This window comes from Piliocolobus tephrosceles, chromosome 5 (assembly GCF_002776525.5).
Source record: "Piliocolobus tephrosceles isolate RC106 chromosome 5, ASM277652v3, whole genome shotgun sequence".
NCBI lineage: Eukaryota > Metazoa > Chordata > Mammalia > Primates > Cercopithecidae > Piliocolobus > Piliocolobus tephrosceles.
In genome coordinates this window covers 97,320,186-97,345,402 of record NC_045438.1, presented here as the reverse complement: position 1 = coordinate 97,345,402, position 25,217 = coordinate 97,320,186, and positions in this window count along the sequence as shown.

The following is a 25,217-nucleotide window of genomic DNA, read 5'->3' as shown; positions in this document are numbered from 1 at the left end:
GTGTCCTTTGTAGGGACATGGATGCAGCTGGAAACCATCATTCTCAGCAAACTATCGCAAGGACAGAAAACCAAATACCACATGTTCTCACTCGAATTGAACAATGAGATCACTTGGACACAGGAAGGGGAACATCACACACTGGAGCCTATTGTGGGGAGGGAGGAGGGATAGCATTAGGAGATACACCTAATGTAAATGACGAGTTAATGGGTGCAGCACACCAACATGGCACATGTATACATATGTAACAAACCTGCACATTGTGCACATGTACACTAGAACTTAAACTATAATAATTTTTTAAAAAACTAACTCAAGAAATAATAATAACTTACACTGTATGTATCCTTACTTAAATTGTGTGTGTGTGTGTGTGTGTGTGTGTCCAGAAATTGATGTCCCTGCTGGATGGAGATGAAGGTGAGCTCAGGGCAGGATTTGTTGCAGTGAAAGGGGTGGCTGAGGAAAGTGAAGAACTTCACACAACAATGAAAAAGAGTAAAGGATGGGAGATGGTAAATTCTCTGAGCTGCTCTTTGAATCTCTTCTTCTACCATTCCCACAAATGCTTCTATAACTCCCACAATAGCTTCTACAATTCCCACAATACTGCTCCCACAAATGCTATTCCCCAAGAGCCAATGCGGCTCATGGAAACTGCCCAAGATTCTGTGTGACACAATGAATCTGGATGTTTCTTCAAATACAGCATAAGAGAATCTTGCTAAATACTTTTGGGCCCAAAGATAAACCATGATTCCTTATGTGTGCCCCCTTTTTATCAACACAAGATCTGGAAACACAAGGAAGTTGAAACACTTGTCTATTTCCTGATAGTCACTGGCAGAAAGGAAAATAGTAGCTCTCAGTTATTTAGTACACACTATTAATCTCTGTATTTCATTTATATTACTATCAATCCTCACAACAATTTGGCAGGGAAGTAGTTTTATTCCTCTTAGAAGATAAAGCAATTATGCTCAAAAGAAACAAAACCAATGAAAAGCCAATAAGCAACAAAACAAGAATTCAACTTCATGGGTTTCTGAGCCCAAAGTCCATGTATTTTCCATTATACCTGATTGTGATTAATGCTTTTAGAAACCTCTAAATAGAGATGTGCTTGCTTCAGGGGCAGATTAATTGAGAATATATGTAAGGATTTATTTTTATTTAGCTGGTTTACTCTATATTCAGAAAAAAATTTAAGTGACTTGAAACAAAGACTAATAAAGTCAAGAACTTTTGTCCACTCTAGTAGAGTAGGAAGATGCCAAAAGTCCATTCCTCCACTGGAAACTTAGATAAATTACTGGGGGAAAAATGTTCAAAAGCAAAAAAGGAAAACCTATAGATGCCAGAAATGAAAAGAAAGCTCAAAACTAGAGTCACCTATAGAAACTCCTGGAAGTCTCAGAAGTATATAAGCCTGAGAGAGGTGATGACACCATAGGCACAGGGCAACACAGAAATTGGAATTAAACTTGAAATGCAGGAAATGTTTGTCTGTCCATAAAATAAGTACTAGAAAATTTCTGCCAGCTAGACTGGAAAAGCAGGAGAATGCTGGTTGAGAATTTTCCACCATTAAAAAAGACATGATTTCTCAGATTGAAGGAGCTAACCAAGAATAAAAAGATACACATTCATACATAATGTAGAGAACATTAACTACAAAAAGAAAATACTGAAAGCTACCCAGAGAAAAAGACAGACTACCCACAAAGAAATACATTACTATTAAAAACTATTAAGCAAGACTAAAGCAATATGCAGAAGAAATTTTGTAGCCCTGTGTCCTTTATTATTAAAAGAAAAAAAAAGACTAAAAACGAAAAAAAGAAAAGTAGGCAATAAAAAAATTTTAAGAAATTAAAAGAAAAAGAAAAAACACATTGCCCTTAAAATCAAAAGCTTTTAGAAGATGAATAGACAAAAATCTGCAGGGCCATGAGACAAAGGAGAGAGTGGGAGAGAGAGAGAGAAAGAAAAAAAGTATATTCAATATAGTTACAGAAACAGATTTTTTAATTTGTGAGAAAATGCAAATGTACCAATCTATTTATATCAATGCATTGAACATGTTAATGTAATGACTGATTCGTTTTGAAAGTAAAAAAATTAGCAAAGTTGGCCCAAGTAGGTAGAAAACCTATCATATAAGAAATAAATAGTCAAGGATCTGCCCTTTTTAAAAAACACAATAGTCCTAGGTCATCTTATAGGAAATTTTTAATAGATCTTTATAAAATCAGTTATTGATATATATTTAAAACAACTTATCATATTAAAAAAGGTAAAGTAGCCCAAGTCATTATACAATGTAGCATAACTATTCCACCAAAATTAGAGGAAGAAAAGTATCCCACTGAAAAAGACAACCATTGCGCATGCTTGCTGTAAACATACTGCAAAAATTACTATGTAGAATACTTGAAGATTAAATCCAGCAATTGTATATATACAATTTTATAGAGTATGCCAATAAAAGGAATTGAAGGAGAAAATATCTAAATACCTGATCATTTTAACAAATGTTAAAAATACATAAAGTGATGAGCCATATTAACCAATCCTGATTTCTCAATTTTAAAAAACTGAGGTCAATACTAAAAGAAATATCTTTAACGTCAAAAATTAGCTACAAGAAACTCATAGTAAATATTATCCTCTATGATGAAAGATAAAAAGCAATTCCAAAAAGCTTAGGAAAATGCAGACTGTTCACTCTCACCTCTTTTATTCAAGAGTATAAAGATGGTCCTAGCCCTTATAAAAATATACTATTGGAAAGGAAAAGACAAGATGTCCTTATTTTTAAATAATTTCATTACCTATTTTGAAAATGCAACAAATGAAAACTTGTGTCTAGCATAATAGCTGGAGACAGAGCACAGCACTTCAACATTTTCTTAAACTTGGACAATAACTTACTAGAAAATTTAATAAATAAAGTGCATTTAGCCAGTAATTGCAAGAAATACGTGTAACAACGTATAAAATCTGACTAAAAGTCACTTTAAAAAATACATGAGTAAATGCAAAGACAGTATTTTTTGATAGAAAGAATTAATTTTATAAAATGTTAATTCTCAAATTATACAACTATATATATAAATATACTATCAAGTTGTAAGTTTTAAAATATATGATCTCTGCCAAAATTTTTAACAAGAAAAAATAAATCAATGCAACATAATAGAGAGTCTACAAACAAATCTGTATCATGGGTTAGACTTTGGAGGCAGAGTTGTTGCTCAAGAATCCCTGAGCCCTGATTCTGCTTTTCCCCATGATACCCATTCCAAGGAATACTAGACAGCTATTGAAAGGAATCAGATATATCTGTTTACATGTATTCACAACAGACATTCCACAAAAGACATATTGCTAAGTAAAAACTCAAGTTACATAACAATGGATTCTAACATGTTGTCATTTGGATGTTAAGTGCGTATGATGTATGTACACTTTCAAATACAAATACATGCACTCATATGCATGCAAGTGTACAGGTAAAAGACAGATATCACAAGGCAAACCAGTAGAAGTGTTCACCATTGGGAAGGGCAGGAAAATGAAAGATAACTCTTACCTTATATCTAATACAATTTTTACAGTGTTAAAATATTGTAGAATTAAATGCACTGATTTTAAAAATAATATTTCTTAAAATAAATTTTTCATTTTTGAGGCCTCCTTTACAGAAATTCAAGAAAATCTAATGTAAAGCTCTATCAGCAAAAAGCACTAAATCACCAATGCTTCTGTCCTCATTGTCTGTTTCCTCAAGATTTGGCAAGTCTGACCTGGTTGGAAAAGTTATACCACTTCTGATTATAAATGATTAAAATTCACTTTCCATCCTTTACCTGGCTTTGTTTTGGGATAATTTCTGAGATTTGCAGCCCTTCAGACTTCCCATTTCTGTTACTTCTTGAACATTTGATACTTTCTTTCATAGACAGGATCTTGGAGTACGATCATCATTAAGAAATGACTTATTCTTTTGACCTACTTAAAGTGATTAAAGTGTGTCCCTTAATGAGTGTCATTATTTTGGAATATTTTTCTTGGACATTTAGCCACAAATTTTGCTCTTCTAGGAGCTAAATTTCAAATGTGGTGTGTTTTCCAAGGAGCCCAATCAAATGACTTTGGATGAAATTCAAGAGTAGAAATTAAGAACAGCACATAATTCTACAACAGCTCTTAATTTTTATATAGTCACATGACTCTATATTTTGTATTTTCTTTGTTCTGGTTTTGGTAGAGAAGGTTTCCCCTGTCTCTAGATAATACATAAACTCTCACAGATTTTCCTCCACATTTTTATTCTGCTTTTCATTTTTTACTTGCTAATCTATCTGGAGTTTATATTTGTGTGTACCATAAAATGAGGATTTAATTTAATTTTTTTCCACATGGCTAGCCAATTATGAAAAATCATCATTTAGTAGATAAGTACTTATTTCCTACTGAACTGAAATATCAGCTTATATAATACATTAACTTTCTATACCCAATGGAAAATACTTTTGCTGCATGTACTTTACTCCTATTTATTTTTCTCTCTCTCAAAATATTAATATTTTATTGATCATAGAGCTTTTTTAGCATGTTAGGGATATCTAGAAAAACAAGCAAATATTTAACTTTAAGCAAATATTTTTTCTATATTTTCTCTACCAGATATTGCTTGATTTGGTTTATATTCTTCAGTGATTAAAACCCAAAGCATTTCACATATGGAAAAGTCAATAACTAAATTGATTTTTTACAAACCAATGACAACTATGAGATTAATTTCAAAAAAACTAGAATCCCCAAACCTGGCATCTGACAATACCTGATATGCAAGGACCTGTCACTGTCCTTACACCCTGGACTCTGTTCTGTGTTTATTCAATGATCCTTCCCTTTATAAGAATGAAGATTGTAGTATAGTACGAGTCCTAAAGTTCTTAATCAACAGTTCTGATTTAGGTAAACAATCTCTGCAAGCATCATGCTGTCACAAACTGAGTACATACAGGAAAGATGGTCAGAAAAAGAAAAGCCACTCAGAATGAGACCTTGGGTTTAATACTCATAAAAAGTATTACTGAGACTAAATCCATAAATGAGTCCATGTAAAACTGAAACTGAAATATTGTTTGCCCAAGCATCATATTTCCTAAAACAGTTCCCCTGAAGAAACCCAGGACACAGAAAGATCCCCATGCTCTCCTGTAGCAATGTACTCCAGATGCAAATGAGTAACAAACTCGAGAAGTAGGCCTTGCCTGGGAAAGCTGGAAAGATTGCCGGTAAGACTGTTGGCACAAGTTCCCCCAATTTTGTAATTCAGAAAATTGAGAATCATCATTGAGATAATTAAATGCTACTTTGTTTAATCTGTAGAACAGTGTGTATCACACGTTTTGTCATAAATGGCCATAAACCAATTTGGTAATATTGGCTCAATCTTTCATAAATTAGGCATGCAATGTTTCTAAGGAAGAAATTTTTTAGTATGATGCCCAAATTTAATTCTTCCTCATCTTGAAACTTACACCCAACTGTTCAGGACAATATGAGGTACACCACGTAGAAATAAGAAAGGATTCAAAAGCTTACCTACTTCTTCCTGAGTGGTGTATAATTTTTTAAACTAGAAGTATCTAATATGTGTGCATATATGCTCACATATGTACATACACATTAGCAACCTACTTTGTTCTGGAATGGAGTGATGGCATTACACAAAGTTATGTAAAACACAGCAAGATAGCATAAATTGAAAATAAGTGAGAAAGAAAAAAGAAAAAAAATGAAAATGGAGCAAATGTAAAAATTGGTGTCACAAATTCCAATGCACTTAGTACCAGTGGACGACAAATATAGATCTAATATTTCTAGTAAACAATGCAGTGGCCTCATATCTGTAGTACTTTTATATAGATTATCTCCCTATTATACTGCTTGCAATGCAGGTGAGATAGTCTACTACTCAAATATATATTCTAACTTACAGGTCATCTTGCAGTATGAAGCGTTAAGCCTCACAGATTATAATGTGTATACACAAAAGCATAAGAATTTATTGAATGCCTGCTATATTCCAGGCACTTTTTATCTAAATCATTTATTACTAACAAGCCATTAAGCTGCTTATCGATAGCCTTATTTGGTGTACAAGAAAACCAAAGATCAGAGAAATAAAAGAACTGACACAAGATTGCACAGCTAGGAAGAGCCAGCACTGGGGCACATATCCCAACCTTTTAGCCTAATGTCAGTATTGCTATTGCTATATGTCAGTCCGTAAATAGCCAATGGCTTGTTTCAGACTTGATATCACCATGAGGTACTAGCAATCCAAAATTTAAGCTCCAAAACTATAAAATAAATATAAACTTCCCTTATGGTTGTTTTTATTACTTATATACACTGGATTATCCATTCTAAGTTTATTTTACACTTGAGATTTAACTTTTTAATAATTTTAGGTTTAGTAAACATTTCCATAATAGTAACGATAGAGTGACACCAGCAAGACGGCAAAATAGGAAGCCCTAGACCCTTCTTTCCCCAACAAACACACCAATTTGACAACAGTTGATGGGGAATTCCCATTTGGGTACCCTGCTCTCTCACGAGAGACAGCTGTTCTCCTTTCTCTTTCTTTTGCTTATTAAACCTCCACTCCTAAACTCAAAATAAAAAAAAAGAGTTGATGGACAACTTCTAAAACCTAGAAACCAGTTGAGAGGTTCCTGTGCCACAGGTGTGCATGAAATTACTCACACCAAAGCTGGGAGGAAAATTTGAGACCTCCAGGACAGTGCCATATGATCAGATAAAACTCAGCTCCCCACTTCTTCCCAGGGAGGGAAAGAGGTGAACATGTTCAATGCCCCACCTTTTCTAGAGGTTAGCCTAAGGAGTAGTTTCTGTCTAGCATGTCTTGGAATGCTGACAATACCTGTCTTCTTATAGCCATGTAGGCCCAGTGAAAGCCGAAAGACCGAAATACCGATTTGGGCTGGCAGTTGCCATAGTCCATAGCCCCCTCCACTGGATCAGCACAGGGTGAGATAACAAAAGTCTTCAGATCCCAGTTCCTCCCCCGGGACTACTCAGAGGACTGTTTTCTGTCTAGCCTGTCATGAAGGTGAGATCTGACTTAATCGGGCCTTGTATAGGTAGTGAGAACAAAGACAACAGTGTGGGCTGGCATCGCCACAGACGCATACCTTTTCCACTGGTTCAACACCGTGAGCAGATGAAAAACATCAGCTCTCAACTTTACGTTTGCAGGGGAAAGAGGAAGATTACATATCCAATGCCCCAACTTTTCTGGGGATGACCCAGAGGACAGTTATCTGTCTAGCCTGTCTTGGAATACTGACAAGACCCAGAAAAATCTAGCCACCTGGAGTCACTGAAAACAGATATGGCAGTGCAGGCTGATATGTCACCATAGCCAGGCCTTCAGCCTGGCTCAGCACAGAAGGAATGGACAAAAAGCCCCATCTCTCAGTCTCTCCCTGGGGAAGAAGAAGAAAAAAGGTGGATTATGCATCAAATGCTCCAACTTTTCGGTGTTATCCAGAGGACTGGCTTCTGTTTATGACCCAGGTTATGCTGAGTCTTAGAGCATTCATAAGACCCAGCATAATCTAGCCACCTGGAGGTCAGTAGCAGCAGAGACATTGGTTTCATTTAGCACACAACTAATCACCACCTTCCTTCACCCCCTGCCCCGCCCCGCACCCAGATCCACACTGTGTGAATAGGTGGAAAACCCAGGTCTCAGCTTCTCCTTGTGGAAGGGAGGGGTTGCGTGACAGAACATCCATGAGCCAACTTTTGGGGAAGCTCCCTAAGGAATGGGTTTCAGTCTTGTTTGTCTTGGAGCACTGACAGGACACAGTGTATTACAACTGCCTAGGGGGTCTCTAAGAACAAAGAAAGCATGTTGAACCAGCACAAAGGTTGGAGAGTTCTCCAGGATCTCTGGCTGGGCTGATCTTCCACTACATGAGGCCAGTCTGTGAAGACTGGAAGAGATGACTGTTTTGCCTAATGCACAGACAACAATGCAGAGAGTCAAGGAAAATGAAAAAGAAAAATAGGGAAATACATTCTAAACAACAACAAAAAAGAAAAACAAGATAAATCTCCAGAAACCAACTCTAATGAAACAAAGTTATTTTATTTGCCTGATAGAGAATTTAAAACAGCCATCATTTGCTATGCTCACTGAGATCAGAAGAACAAAGCGAGAATTTCAGCAAAGAGATTGGAAATATTTTAAAGTACCAAATACAAATCAAGGAAATGAAGAATACAATAATTGAATTAAAAAATGTGCTACAGGGATTCAACAGCAGGCTAACGAGCAGAAGAAATGATTACCAAACTCAAAGAAAGGTCCTTGGAAATTATTCAGGCTGAGGAAAAATAAAAATTAAAAATGATGAAGAAAGCTTAAGGGATGTATGGGACACCATACAAAAGACTAACATATGCATTAGGGGAGTTCAAGGATGAGAGAAGAAAAAGACCAGAAAGCATAATCAAAGAACTAATGGTCAAAAACTTCCCAAAGCTGGGGAAGGACATGAACATCAGATCCAGTAAGCTTAAAGAGCCCCAAAAAGATAAACCCAAAAAAATCTACAAAAAGATACATTATTGTTCAATTGTCAAAAGTCAAATACAAAGAGAATTTTGAGGATCAGGCACGGTGGCTCATATTTGTAATCCCAGCACTTTGGGAGGCCAAGACGGGTGGATCACCTAAGGTCAGAAGTTCAAGACCAATATGGTGAAACCCTGTCTCTACTAAAAATACAAAATTAGCCAGGTATGGTGGTGTGTGCCTCTAATCCCAGCTACTCTGGAGGCTGAGGCACAAGAATCACTTGAATCCAGGATGTAGAGATTGCAGTGAGCCGAGATCATACCACTGCACTACAGGCTAGGAGACAGAGCAAGACTCCATCTCAAAAAAATAAAAATAAAAGAGAGAATTCTGAAAGCAGCAAGAGGAAAACCACCTGTCACATATAAGGGAGCCTCCTAAGACTATGAGTTGATTTTTCAGAAGAAATCTTCCAGGTCAGAAGGGAGTGGAACGATATATTGAAAGTGTTGAAAGCAAAAAACAAACAAACATGAATACTATATGCAGCAAAACTATCCTTCAAAAACAAAACAGAGATAAAGTTATTTCACACAAAAGCTGAGGGAGTCCATCACCACTAGATCTGCCTTACAAGTAATACTATAAGAAGTTATTCAAGATGAAATGAAAGAATGCTGAACAGCAACACAGTTGTGTTTACAAAGTATAAAAACCATTGGTTAAGGCAAATACAGAGACAAATACAGAACACTGTATTATTGTAGTAGTGGGAACACAATCACTTTAAATTCCAGTTTAAAAGTCAAAAGCAATGACAATTAAAATTATCAAAAGCAACTACAACTAAAAACATGTACTAACAGATGCATAATATTACTGGATATAAGTTAGGACATCAATAACATAAAGTGGGAGGGGAATATTAAAAGTGTAGAGTTTTTGTATGTGTTTGAAATTATTATCAGCTTAAAGTAGACTATTATAACTATAAAATATTTCTTGTGTGTCCCATGGTACCATAAAGAAAATACCTATAAAAGTTACATTGAAGAGAAAAAGGAATCAAAGCATAGCTATACAAAAAAACAAGATACAAAGGAAACTTGCAAGAGGAAAATAAAGGACCAAAGAACTACAAGACAAATAGAACATAGTTAACAAAATGGCAACTGTAAATACTTCTCTGACAATAATTACTTTAAATGTAAATAGATTGAAATACCCAATCAGAAAACATAAACCACCTGAATGGATTTTTTAAAAAAGATCTATTATAACTATATGTCCTCTACAAGAAACTCACTTTAGATTTAAGAGCAAACACAGGCTGAAAGTGAAAGGATGGAAAAAGTATTCCATGCTAATGGCAACAAAAAGAGAGCAGAGCAAAATAGACTCTGAGTTAAAAAAAAAAAAAAAAGTCACAAGAACACCAAAAAAAGACACTGTATAATGATAAAAAGTTAAATTCACCAGGAAGATTTAACAATTATAAATATATATGCACCCAACACAAGAACACTTATATATGTAAAGCAAACATTAACAGATCTGAAGTGAGAAACAGACAGGAATAAAATAATAATAGAAGACTTTAATACCCCCACTTTCAATAAAAGACAGAACATCCAGGCAGAAAATTAACAAGGAAATATTAAACTTAACAATGTCGTAGACCAAATTGATGTAACAGACACATACAGAACATTCCACCCAATGGCAGCGGAATACAGATTCTTCTCAAGCACACAAGAAATCTTGAGGAGAGATCACATGCTAGGGCCCAAAACAAGTCTTTAAAAATTTAAGATTGTAATCATACCAAGCATCTTTTCCAACCACAATGGAATGAAACCAGAAACCAATAACAGAAGGAAAACTGAAACATTCACAAATGTGTGGAAATTAAACAACATATTCTTAAACAACCATTGGGTCAAATAAAAAATCAAAAGAGAAATTAGAAAATATGTTGAGAAAATGAAAATGAAAACACAACATACCAACATTTATGGAATTCAGCAAAAGTAGTACCAAAAGGGAAATGTATAGTGATAAACGTCTATACTAAAAACAAAGAAAGATCTCAAATAAACAACCTAACTTTACAACTTAAGGAACTAGAAAAAGAACAAACTAAGTCCAAAGTAACCAGTAGTAAGGACATATTAAAGATTTTAGCAGAAATAGATAAAATAGAAAACTAATAGCAAAAAAAATAACACAACTGAGAGTTGGGTTTTTTTACAAGACCAAAAAAATCAACAAACCTTTAGTTAGACTAAGGAACAAAAAAGAGAGAAGACTCAAATTTTTAAAAATCACAGTTAAACAAAATATATTACAACTGACACAACAGAAATAAAAAAAAGATCACAAGAGACTACTATAAATAATTTTACACCAACAAAATGAGTAACCTAGAAGAAATGCATACGTTTTTAGAAATATACAACCTACTAAGATTCAATCATGAAGAAATAGAAAGTCTGAATAGACCTTAAATTCGTAAGGAGATTGAATCAGTAATTAAAAACCTCCCAAGAAAGAACAGCCCAGGACCAGATGGTTTTATGAATTCTACCAAACATTTAAGGAAGAATTAACATCAATCCTCAAATTCTTCAAAAAAATTGAAGAGGAGGAAACACTTCCAAATTCATTTCATAAGATCAGCATTACCCTGATACCAGACAAAGATATCATGAGAAAAGAAAACTAAAGGCCAATATTCCTGATGAATAGCAGACAAATATTAGTCTTGGCAATGACTTTATGAAAGTAACAATGAAAGCACAGACAACAAAGCAAAAATAGACAAGTGGGACTACATCAAACTAAAAGCTTCTGCACAGCAAAGGGAACAATCAACAGAATGAAAAGATAGACTTAGGAATGAAAAAAAAATTGCAAGCCCTATATCAAATGAATTAATTTCTAAAATATATATAGAACTCAATAGCCAAAAAAAAATGAATAATCTGATTTTAAAATGAGCTAAAGTCTTGAATAGACATTTCTCTAAATAAGCTATACAAATGACCAACAGTTGTATAGAAAGATGCTCAGCATCACTAACCAGAAAAATACAAAGCAAAACCACAATAAGATATCACCTCACACCTGGTAAGAATGGCTATTATTTAAAAAACAAAAGACAAGTGCTGGTGAGAATGTGAAGAAATTGCAACCCTAATACCCTATTGCTGAGAATGCAAAATAGTACAGCCACTATGAAAAAAGTATGAATATTTCTCAAAAAATTAAAAATAGAACTACCATATGATCCAGCAATCCCACTTTTGGCTATTTATCCAAAAAATTGAAATTAGGATCTCAAATACATATATTAGTACTGCAATGTGCATTACTATTTACAATTGCCAAGATATGGAAATAACCTAAATGTCCATCAACAGATGAATGAAGAAAGAAAATGGAGTATAAACATATAATGGAATATTACTCAGCCTTAAAAAAAAGAAGGAAATCATGCAATATGTGAAAACATCGATGAACCTCGAGGACATTACAAGTCTAAGTGAAATAAGCCAATTATAGAAAGCCAAATACTGCATGATTTCACTTATATAAGGTATCTAAAATATTCATTCATAATCAGAGGATAAAATGGTGGTTTTCAAGGGAGGAGGAAATGAGGAATTGCTAATAAAAGAATATAAAGTATCAATTATGCCAGATAAACATGTTTTGATGGTCTGCTGTACAACATTGTACCTACAATTAACCATACTGTATTTTACACTTAAAAATTTGTCAAGAGGGTCCCATGTTAAGCATTCTTACCACAGTAAAAGAATATTGAAAAAATAATACTAATGTTAATAACAGTTTAGTCCCTTCAACTCTGATATTCCATGATTTTATGCTCCTAAATATTACATATCAGTTTACATGAATCACACTATTACTTTAAGGTATGTTTTGTGTATTTCATATAAATATCTAATTTTCAGATGGAAAAAATTAAAAAGGGAGGTTCTTCTCTAATGTGTCTAGTCTCCTGATGTTCAGTTCCCTGACAATAAAGACGAATAAAAATTTCCAAAGTAAAGGTTTTATAATTGACATGCACAATTGCTGCAAAACGAAAACAAAGGTTTTCTCCACCTCAGTAGCCAAAGCTATCCAACATATAACAAATAAACTATTTAACAAAATATTTTGCCAATATTTTGGCAAAATAACAAAAAAGAACTTAAGGAAAGTTTCGGTTTTGTTAATAGGTTTTTAAAAATCCATGGATAAAAAAGTTATTGAAATTAATCAAATGAGTAAAAAATTTAAATAAATATATTGAGGCAGAATAAATATCATATCGAAAATATAGTAGAGAATACTCTAAGTGAAAAGACAACCTAATACTATGCAAACTAGAAAGGCAGAACTCCTGATCGAGGTAAAAATAAGAAAAAAATATAATATCAAGGAATCTGTATTTCATATTGAAAAAAAGATTGTGGATCAATAAATTGTATCCTCCAATAATGTAAAATACGTAATTAATATTCTGCTGAAAATTAAACTAGAAGTTTCTGGTCCCAGATTTAATCTAAATCCTCTCACATCCTAAGTAGTCCTCAAATCTCATTCCTTGTTGAGAAAAAAAGAAAAATTAAGATAACACATTTCTTTTTGACGAATACATTTAAACACTCATTCTTTACCAAATAAGCACGACTCTGTTTAGTCTGCCATTAACATTGACTCTGAGTGACTGAGTGAGGCAGTCACTCAGAAAAATCACCAAGGGCCCACACTAAAAGGAATTACAGATTATCTTAATCTAAACTTCTTATTGTTGCATTGAGAAAAACTGGAGCCAGAGGGTTTTTGTGCCATGTTACACAATTACCAAGTGGCAGAGCCCAGACCCTAAACTTAAACCCATGTATCTCGACTTTTGGTCTTCTTTCCACTATGACCTTCTGAGTTCCTGTTCAGTGGAAAGAGTTCCAGGAAGGCTACAAATCATGAATGGTTGCCAACCTTGTGTTGATCATCAGGAATGAAGACCATGATTCTAAAGAGAAGGTAGACATAGCACTACTCATAATTGTGCATGCTATGTTAGTTTTCTATTGCTGCTGCAAGACATTACCACAAGCTCAGGGGCTTAAACCCATACACACACAGACACACACACACACACACACACAAAATTTGTTATCTTATACTTCTGCATGTTAGAAGCCCAGCACGGGTCTCACTGACTAAAAAAAGGTGTTGTAGGATTTCATTACATTCTGGAGGCTGTAGGGGGATGTCTGTTTCCTTGCCTTCTCTAGCTCCTAGACACTACCTGCATTCCTTGGCTGATGGTCCCCTTCCTCCATTTTAAATGCTCTCAATGTTTCATCTCTCTGACAATTCTTTGCCCACAGTCAGATCTCCTCTTATTTTGGCTACGGCATAGAACGGTTCTCTGCTTTTAAGGATTCCTGTGATTAGATTGAGCCCATGTGAATAATTCAAAATAATCTTTTCAATCTTAAGGTCCATGCCCTTAATCACATCTTCGAGATCTTTTTTGCAATATAAGGTAACATACTGGGCATAAACATCTTTGGGAATCATCGCTCTGCCTACCGCGTGGGCCCTTGGAACAATTATGCAAACAGGAACTTTTTTTTTTCAGTCTTCCTTACTTTCTTTCCTTCACCCATCCCCTTGCCTATTTCCCTATCCTCTAACTCTTTCCCTAGCCCCTAATCCCTGGGATCCTGGTAATTATTTTGGTAAAATTAGTTGGAAGGAAAGGAAAAATGAAAGGAAAGCAAAGGAAAGATGAAAGTAAAGGAGAGGAAAGGAAAGAGGAGAGGAGAAGAGAGGAGAGGAAAGGAGAGAGGAAAGCAAAGGGGAAAGGAAGGGGAAGGGAGCGGAGGGGCAGTGGGGGAAGATGGGCAAACTTGCTAATACTCTAAAAAAGAAACAATTTTAACTTTAAATTGAAATCTTGAGACTCTAGCATCTAGAGGTCAGTGTTTCCTATCACTGATGAAATTTTAGGTATAAGAGCTGGCATTTCCTTCTATTTTAAGATTAAATAGCATATTCTCCTGCGTATATATATATCATATTTTCTTTATTTACAATGTATACATATTTCAAAACATGTTTTTGCCACAAATATATATAATTTTATTCGTCAATTTTTAATGAATGTTTTTAAACCTGGGGCTGGTTTGAGTGGATGGTGGGAAGAAGCACATGAGAACCCTTCAGCTTCCCTATAAGTATTCTTACATCCCATTCTATCTCCGTAAGTCCCTTTAGCCAGAAATGATCAAAGAAGGTCTACATTCCCTTCCAGCTTCTTGACCAGCAGGAAAATAATTTACTGTCTATTAGCCATTGAAGTCAGAATGGAAATTTTCAAATCCCAGAGAAAAAGTGCCCACTGTGGGTAATTAAAGCAGATAGGAACTTTCATTTTCTATTCAACCTGTCTTTCTTTTGACATGTCAGGGGAAAAGGGACATTCTTAAGCTCTGTCACAGAATCATGTCTTTCAGATGCCATATTCAATATTGACTGAGGCCCTTAGATCTTCAATCCAGAAGGCCCTACTCCTGGGTTTCCATCATTCTCTCATCTTTGCCTTCCTCTTTCTACTCTCTAAAACTCCCCAAAATCAAAGAATTAAATCCTGCCAAAATGAACAGTTGAAATTTAACAAAATTGGTAAATTTCAAGATGTTAAAATTAGGGGGAATTTACAGATGATGCAAATCAAACCTCTTCCCACAGCCACATCCCATTTTACAGATAAACAAATTGTGACCCAGAAGTCTAAACTTCTCTGAGGAAGCCACTTTGTTGGTGAGAGTACCAGACCTTGAACTCAGGTATGGGACCAGGGTTCTTTGGAAAGCATGATGCTTTTATTCACCCTTCATTCCAATTCATTTGGATTTTATAATAATGTCTTTATATTTGTTTCATTCACAGCTCTTTTGGCTACAAGAGACAGAGATTGCCCAAAGTCAAGTGGAAAGGATATGGCGGGGCGGTGGGGGGGGTCTCACAGATCCAAGGAACAGCAGGCACTGCCAGACATCATGGAAACTGGGAGTGTAGACCTGAAAGCTCTCCTGCCCCTCACAGGGCTAGTGGTCCTTCACCTCTGATTCCCTCTAAAGTGTCCCCATATCTGCTTAACTTAGTCATACTTTAGTGAAGTATATAGTACAATAGGGTCACCAGCTCCAACACTCTATTGTGATTTCCTCAACCCCAACCATCTGCTTCTCCGTGTCTGTGTCTCTTATTATAAATTTTGGCAAAATGAAATCTGAGCAGATAATAAGCTATGTGTGGGCACAGTTCTTTGCTCTAGGAACACAAATGAGTCAGATGTTCAGTTTTGGTTCAATCTGTGGCCACATCTGAATAAAATCTTCCCCTGCTTGGTGAGTGATGGGTTGAGGTAATGGGGGAAAGATGGATGTTATATAATGTGGATATATGATGGATATTGACTTTTAGGCCTGGGATAATTTTTACTTAACTCATTTTTTCCTTTTAGATATGAAGAGTAAGTCTTCCTTAAAGATTAGTTTCATGTTTAACCAAAAATCAAATAATTATACCCTACCAAAATAAACAATTGAAATAAACAAAATTAGTAAATTTCAAGAAGGTTAAAACTCAGGGGAATTCCCAGACAATGCAAATCAATCCTCTTCCCACAGCCTCATCCCATTTTTCAAATAAACAAACTGTGACCCAAAAGTTTAAAGTTCTCTCAGGAAGCCACTCTGTTAGCAAGAGTACCAGACCTTGAACTCAGGTATGGAACCCAGCACTTGGATGCTAAAAGACTGGGTAGGGTTGATTCACCACAGCCTTATAAGACCAGCCTGGGTCAGAAACTGGAAATTAGTGGATGGTCTGATCCTCAGGGCCAGCCAGAGACCTGAGGCTGCCCAGAGAAGATTAAACACTGAGTACCCCATCAAGCCACAAATAAGTAAATCTATTTTGAACCTTTGGTCAAAGAGAATCATGTTTTTCTACTAATAAAAATGGTATGTTCTCTCCTCATGTTCAAAATAAGGGATTTGTTGTATGTATTTATTTCATGTGCTTCTGAGCCAGTCGGCATCTCAGGGGGCATATGAAGGAGTTTAACTTTAGATAATAAAACAAGCCAATCATCTTGGGAAATAATCTTATGTCATATATTATTTGGCTTCAGAGTAGCCACTGACTATGCCTGACAACTTCAAAAAGGAGAAATTCTTTTGTCTCTTGGTGAAGTGGCTTGGAATCATCCCATGAAGCTTACATAAATTCCTAACAGAGATGGATAGGCATTGGTGAAAAGTGTTTAAATTTCTAACGGCACCATCTCTATCTGCTGGATCAGGACCACTGATATTTCATCAATTTTATGTCACAACAGAAGCCTGAAATAACTGGTACCATGTTTTTAACTTATTTTAGTGGTTTTTAACACTTCTTAATCTCGTTCTTGTTTAGATTTTTGATGACTTGAACCTATGAAATCTCTGCATGTCCTGGCTATAATCAGACCCTAATGCTTTCTTAAATATTATTTGATAAATAATACACATATTTTAAAAACACTTTTCATAAAGATATTTTCTATGAAAAAGAGGCTTGGAGTATCAATTCAAGGATATTATTAAATTTTAAGAAGACAAAATGGATACTCTCCCCAAGAAATGCCTTGAGCTGTTTTTTTGCCTTGCACAAATCTAAAAAGAATTCCTTAAGGATTCCAGACAACAGCCTAACTTTAAGTTCTCAGTCTCATAAAACAACTATTTTAATTAAATACAGAGAATCTCCACCAACTTCAACCCTCAATTATTTAAAACTTTAAGAAAAAGGCATTAAAATTGCATTGATAAAGATGCTAAGAAACTCATGACCACGAATAGCAGAAAATGAGTTTTCAGTGAAAGTGATGGTTGCTATTGCTATTATAATAAATGAGGTCCTATAACTAGGAAGGCCTGGGCACTTTCCTCATGATGTTTAAATTAATCCATAAAACTCTACACGTGCAGTTTGTTCCACACACACCCTGAAAAATGTGACTGCAAAGGCAATGTAAGCCCATATGTCTCTAACAGTAAAGAAGGCTCACTCCAGAATCTTTTGCAATAGCTGGGAAATGTGCAGTTCAAGATTCATAATTTGAGATAAATGGAAATGTCATGTATGCCTCTCCACAAACCTCATTGCTCAAAAACCTCTCCCCATCTTACATCTTTTGAAAAGAAAAGAAAAAAGAAAGGAAAAGAAAGAACTAATCTATGCACAGTAATGGCTCTCACAGGAGAATTTCCTCTCCTGGTTATAAGAACTCCTGTCACCTTTGTATATCACAACCACTGTTGCCTGTTAGGAATCTGATGAAGAAATAAATGTAATCATAAGTATAAAAGTTACATGGAGTAATTTATGTCACTTTTGATTTTTAAATCCAAACTTAAAAAAATTACTATAAATAGTTGCAGAGAAAATTATTTATATCTAAAGTAATAATAAGTAATAAATGGAATATGCTGTTTTTTAATCGATGTATCCAAAAATTATTTCAACTAGACAGAAAGAAAATCTTATTGAAAGGGATTTAATGTGGAATAAATTCAGCCTTCTTCCAACAAACACACATCAAAAGGTAGCACTCTACATCCTTCAGCAAAGCTATCATTCATCAAGAATCAGAGATGCAAGCATTTTTCCAGATAAATGAATTCCATTTCTGGTCTATTATTTTGAAAAGGGTCACAACTTAGATAATATATGACAGTGCAGGTACACCATTATCTGACAATCTACAAGCCACAACATCCTGGAAGAATAGTATCAGCCCTTCTGACATTTTTTACTTAACAAAAAAATCTATGTATATTTCCAAGTCATAACAATATACAGCAATAACTTCATAGGGATTATTTGAAGGTTTTAAAAGAATATCTGAATGATTAAGAGAGAAAGACATCCTATAGCCCAAAATGGAAAGATTTATATTAAAGTGACAATTTCAGTTTGACTTATTTTTCCCTGTGAGTGTTTAACAAACTGGGGGAGAAAATGTAATCCAGATCACTAATATCTTAGCTCTCAGCAACTGAAAAAAGAATCTGTGATCTGATCTGTTTCCTACTCATTGCAAAAATTAGAGCCAAGGGGGAGGGTATCTCAAACGAGTACAGTTATTTACTGAGTTATTTTCTGAAAGTACATCCATTGACATATTTTTTTAAAGAAATATTCATAAAGTTTTACTTTCCAACATATGAGCACAGTTTTCAAAATTGTAAGCACCTTTATAATTATAAAGGAAAAAACACAAACAGTTTTTGAAGGTTTGTGTCAGCCACTGTGCAAAATGCTTCATATGCATATTTCACTTCATTATCACAACAATTTCATTAGGCAGATATTATTTATTTTCCATTTATGACTGACACATAATAATTGCACATATTTATGGGGTACAATGTGATGTTATGATACAGATATAAATTGATCAAACAGGGTCATTAAGCATATCTGTCACCTTAAACATTTGTCATTTCTTTGTGATGAGAGCATTCAAAAAGTTCCAGCTTTTTTGAAATATACATTATCATTACTTCTAGTCATTTTAATATGCAATAGAGTGCCGTAACTTATTCCTCCTATTTAACTGTGGCTTTGTACTCATTGAGCAATCCCTCATCATCCCCCATCTTTCCTACCCTCTCTATCTTCTGGTAACCACTATTCTACTTTCTACTTCTATGAGAACAATCTTTTACATCCCACATATGAGTGAGATTATCTAGTATTTGTCTGTCTGTGTCTGACTTATTTCACTTAACATAATGTCCTCCAGTTTCACCCATGTTATTGCAAATGAAAGGATTTCATTCATTTTCATGGCCAAACAGGATTGCATTATATATATGTACCACATTTTCTTTATCCATTCATCCATGATGGGACATTTAGGTTAATTCCATATCTTGATTATTATTAATAGTGCAATAAACATGAGTCTGTTTTTAAATGTAAATTTTTAAAATAAGCATCACCCTTTCTGACATTTCCCTAGACCTCACCCAGATTATCCCACACAAAGGACTCCGTTGGACCCTTCCTCATCTCTTAATTCTTCTTTGGGGAAGTATTTAAGAATGCGAGGGTCAAACATGGCACTAAGGTGCTTTAGATTAATACACAGCCACAGATAAAGTGAATGCCAAAAACTTATGGAGCAGAATCTTGGGCGAAATGCTTTAACTAGCTTGTATTCAATTAACTTTGCAGATACACAGAACTAAGTACCTAATAGAAATACAAGTTTGACTTTTCAGCTTTTTTGTTGCCCTCAGGGCTTTTCTGATAAATTGATTTCAATCCAGGGAAGCTAAGCTAAAAAGTATTATGGCGTGGCATCAGAGCATCAGAGAGATAAAAAAGATTGAAAAGAGATTTGTTGTAATGATCCTTCTGTATCAGTCTAGGTCCTGGCAGGAAACAGATGGCACAGTCAAATAAAGAAAATATAAGGAGAGTTTAATAAAATTGCTTTACAGAAGTGAGGGTAGGGCATAGGGACACTACAAGAGCTCCCAGGCTAGTATTTCTAGTTACCACTCCTAAGCCGGAAGAGGAAAAGGAAGGCAGTGGTTACTGAGAGAGCTGTGTGGAGAAAGCCATCTTATAAGAATTGTGACCCTCAGTTGAGGGACATAATCAGTCAGTTAAGAACCCACAAGGAGGGGATTGGGGGATCCTTCCCAACTTGGATCATCTATTAATGCCTCCCCATTGGCCAAACCCAAGCAAAGGAGGCTATTGATGTAATCCCAAAAGGTCACCCTGCTTGGTACAGAGTAGGGTTGAGAGTGAGAGAAAGTGACTCTGAAGAAACAAAGGTAAGAAACCCAGTACAGCATTTGTGTTACAATGCAATGGCTGGAGCAGGCCAGGCTGAGGATGGCTTAAAACTAACAAAGTATGCAGTATCTTTTGGCATAGTCCTTGGGACAGAAATATATCATTCAGATCACAAACTGGGCTGCACAAACATACCCTTGGCAGTGAAGTCAAAGGACAGGGATTCATTCACTGCTAGGGAATGTATTATTTCCAAGAACAAAAAGATCATTAGTTTTGGATTTTGTTCTCCTAATCTGTTTGTAGCAACAAAATAACTTCAAGCAGACACATCTGCAGGGTGAGCATAAATTTGTAACTCCATTTCCTCAGCTGTTTTTATTACAGCACCTGACAAAGAGAAGTTTAACTGGGAAGTGACAGAAAGCAGGGAAGATGAATGTCCTTAAGATTATTACAGGTCACACGCATATATTTCAAACAGTACTCCTTTCCAGAAGGTCAAGGGTGTTGCTGATTACATGTAAGTGACAGTATTTTGATATTCTTTACTTGGGCCAATAATCATTTTATGCATCCAGGAAGGAGCATTTCTCTGTGTACATCCCATTGATGATAAACTATCAGCTTTGTTTGAAGGGCCTGGAATTCCTTTCCTCTCACTAGAATATCTTGAGTAATCTCAACTGAAATCCAGGATTTGTGACTGAGAAATGATATGTCACTGTAAGATTTTAACATATGGCAAGTCCAGAATATTAATCTAAGACCAGGAGTGTCTTATATGGTAATGAAAGGTATGTCAGAATATTTTTTATATTATCTGCTTGCTAGGGTTTGCAACATCTCTTTATCTCTCTCCCCAAATCACTCTCTTTCTTTCCTCCCTCTTCCTCTGTCTCTCACTCTCTTTCTCTCACATATATGAGAGATATATAGATCTATATCTATTTATATAGTATTATAAGTAATGTTATATTAGTATTATATATATTAATACTACATATAACTATTTTTTCTCATATATATGAGAGATTTTATATATAGAGAGAGAGAAAAATATGTGTGTATATATAATCTTAACTCCTTTCTCACCATTTTTTAAATTAAAGAAAATAAAATTTGGCCCTTTTTTTATAATAAAGAAACTAAATTCCCATCTAGGAATTTCAGAGAAAAGTTCACATTGTACCAAAGAAAAAAAAAGAAAGAAAGAAAAAGAAAAAAACTCTTCTTTCAAGAATCAGTTGCTTGATTTTATAAGAAAAAAAAAAGGTGGTCAGAGAAAATGAGAAAGCTACACTATTGCAGTCTTATCAAGCACCCCTCCCGATTGCTATGAGATTAGCTCCCGGTCTCTAGAACCCAGTTTGTGACAGAGATGTCAAAGGTAATGGAGAGCTTTAGACCCAGGTTTTTACACTGGCAAATTCTAACAAATATTTAGGGAAAAAATATTACTAATTCTGCACGATCTCTTCCAGGAAACAAAAGAAGAGGGAATACAGGGAACACTTCCCAACTCATTTTATCAAGCAAGCAATGCCCTGATACTGAAATAGACAAAGGCATTTAAGAAAAATAAAACTACAGACCAAAACTGCAGACCTTCTAAACAGAAACCAAGTGTCAGCAAGCTACAGTTTGTGGGCTGACCACCTATAAATAAAGTTTTACTGGAACACAGCCGTATCCTTTTGCTTGCTATAACAGAGTCAAGCAGTTACAGATGAGATAGAAAACATGTGTTCTGAAAGCCCACAATGTTTACTATATGATCCTTTAAGGAGTTTGCCAACTCCAGACCATCAGTGCAAAATTCCTCAACAAAATAGTAACAAGTTGAGTCTAAAATATATGAAAGCATAAAATACAAACTGACCAAGTCCACACAGGGGGATGTGAGGCAGGGGTGTGTGTCAGAGCCGAAGGAAAGCAAGGAGGGCATCTATGCATGGGGACAAGGTCAACAAAATCCCACACAGTGTTCAGGGCCCAAACAGACAAACTGAATGTCTGTTTAGGGCTGCAGTGGCCTCCAGGGAGGCCTGGAGTGGGCTGCAGGTAAAACAACAAGGGTGATCATGTTCTAGGAGGCAACAGCAATGAGATAATGGTTACATACATGGGGGATTAAGAAAACAGGTAAATATATAGAGAATAATCTTCTTGCACCAGAAAGTAACAAAAAATAATTTTTAAAAATCCTAAAATCCTGAAAGAAAAGTCCTAAAAGAATTATTCGGATAGGTGAAAACTTAACAGGCACCAGCTTGAAAGGCCTACCACTTACCAAATTGTGGACAATTTGATCATCAAAAGAAATAATGATATTAATGGAGTATAATATATTAAATAAAAATAAGTCTTGATGAGTCCAGACTAATATAAATAAACACATACATAAATAAGTAAGAAAAAGAGAAAGCTGGTATTTAAAGTCAAATACTAATGAGTGAGAAGCAACACTGAATTATAAAAATTATCATCTGGTAGCTGGATTCATTCATTTTCACGCTGCTATAAAGATATTAAGACTGGCTAATTTATAAACAAAAGAGGTTCCATTGACTTACCATTCCATATGGCTAGAGAGGCTTCAAGAAACTTACAATCATGGCAGAAGGCAAAGAGGAAGCAGAGCACATCTTACATGGTGGCAGGAGAGAGAGCGAGGAAATGCCACATTTTAAAACTATCAACTCTTATGAGAACTCACTATCATAAAGAACAGCATGAGGGAAACCACCCCCATGATCCAATCAGGGTCCCTCCCTCAACATGTGGGGATTACAATTTGAGATGACATTTGGGTGGGGACACAGAGCCAAACCATATCATTCTTCACCTGGTCTCTCCCAAATTTCACGTCCTTTTCACATTTCAAAAGCAATCATGCCTTCCCAACAGTCCCCCAGTCTTAACTCATTTCATTGTTCACTCAAAAGTCCAAGTCCAAACTTTCATCTGAGACAAGGCAAGTCTATTCCACCTATGAGCCTGGAAAATCAAAGACAGTTACTTCCAAGATACAATGGGGGTACAGGGATTGGGTAAATGTTCTCATTCCAAATGGGAGACATTGACCAAAACAAAGGGGTCACAGGCCCTGTGCAAGTCCAAAACCTGGCTGGGCAGTCATTAAATGTTAAAGCTGCAAAATCTCCTTTGACTCCATGTCTCACATCCAGGTCATGCTGATGAAAGAAGTGGGCTCCCTTGGCCATCTCTGCCTCTGTGGTACTGCAGGGTACAGCGCCCCCATGACTGCCTTCATGGGCTGACATTAAGTGTCTGTGGCTTCTCCAGGTGCACAGTGCAAGCTGTTGATGGATTTACCTTTCTAGGGTCTGGAGGACAGTGACCCTCTTCTCACATATCCATTAGGCTGCAACCCCACATTTTCCTTCTGCATTCCCCTAGCAGAAGTTCTCCATGAGGGTCCCCCACAGGAGCAGACTTCTCTGGACATCCAGGCATTTCCATACATCCTCAGAAATCTAGGCTGAGGTTTCCAAACCTCATCTCTTGTCTTCTGTGCACCTGCAGGCCCAACACCATGTGGAAGTGACCAAGGCTCAAGGCTTGCACCCTCTGAAGAAATGGTCAGAGCTGTACATGGTCCGTTTTAGCCACAGCCAGAGCTGCAGCAGGTGGAACGTGGGGCACCAAGTCCTGAGACTGCACAGAGCAGCAGGGTCCTGGGCCCACCCCACAAAACCATTTTTCCCTCCTAGGTCTCCAAGCCTGTGATGGGAGGGGCTGCTGCCAAGATTTCTGACATGTCCTGGAGACATTTTCTCCATTGTCTTGGCTATTAACATTCAACTCCTCTTTACATATGCAAATTTCTGGAGCCAGCTTGAATTTCTCCCAAGAAAATGGTTTGAAAATTTCCAAATGTTTATGTTCTGCTTCCCTTTTAAACATAAGTTCTAATTTCAAACCATCCCTTTGTGAACACATATGACTGAACACTTTCAGAAAAAGCCAGATCACATCGTGAACACTTTCCTGCTTAGTATTTCTTCCACCAGATATCCTAAATCATCTCTCTCAAGTTCAAAGTTTCACAGATCTCTAGGGCAGAAGCAAAATGCCACCTTTCTCTTTGCTAAAGCATAGCAAGAATGAACTTTGCTCCAGTTTCCAAGAAGTTCTTCATCTCCATTTGATACCTCAGCCTGGACTTCATTGTCCATATCACTATCAACATTTTGGTCAAAACCATTCAATAAGTCTCTAGGAAGTTCCATGCTCTCCCATATCTTCCTATCCTCTTCTGAGCCCTCCAAACTGTTCCAACCTCTGCCTGTTACCCAGTTCCAAAGTTACTTTCACATTTTCAGGTTATCTTTATGGCAGTATCCCACTCTGCCAGTACCAATTTTCTGTATTAGTCTGTTATCACATTGCTATAAAGATACTATCTGAGACTACATAATTTATTTTTTTTTTTTAGAAAAAGGGGGTTTCCCTGACTCACAGTTCTGCATGGCTGGGAAGGTCTCAAGAAAAGTATAATCATGGCAGAAGGCAAAGGGGAAGCAAGGCACATCTTATACGGCAGCAAGAGAGAGAGAGAGAGAGAGAGAGCAAGGAAATACTACACTTTAAAACCATCACTTCTCATGAGAACTCACTCACTATCACGAGAACAGCATGAGGGAAACCACCCCCATGATCCAATCAC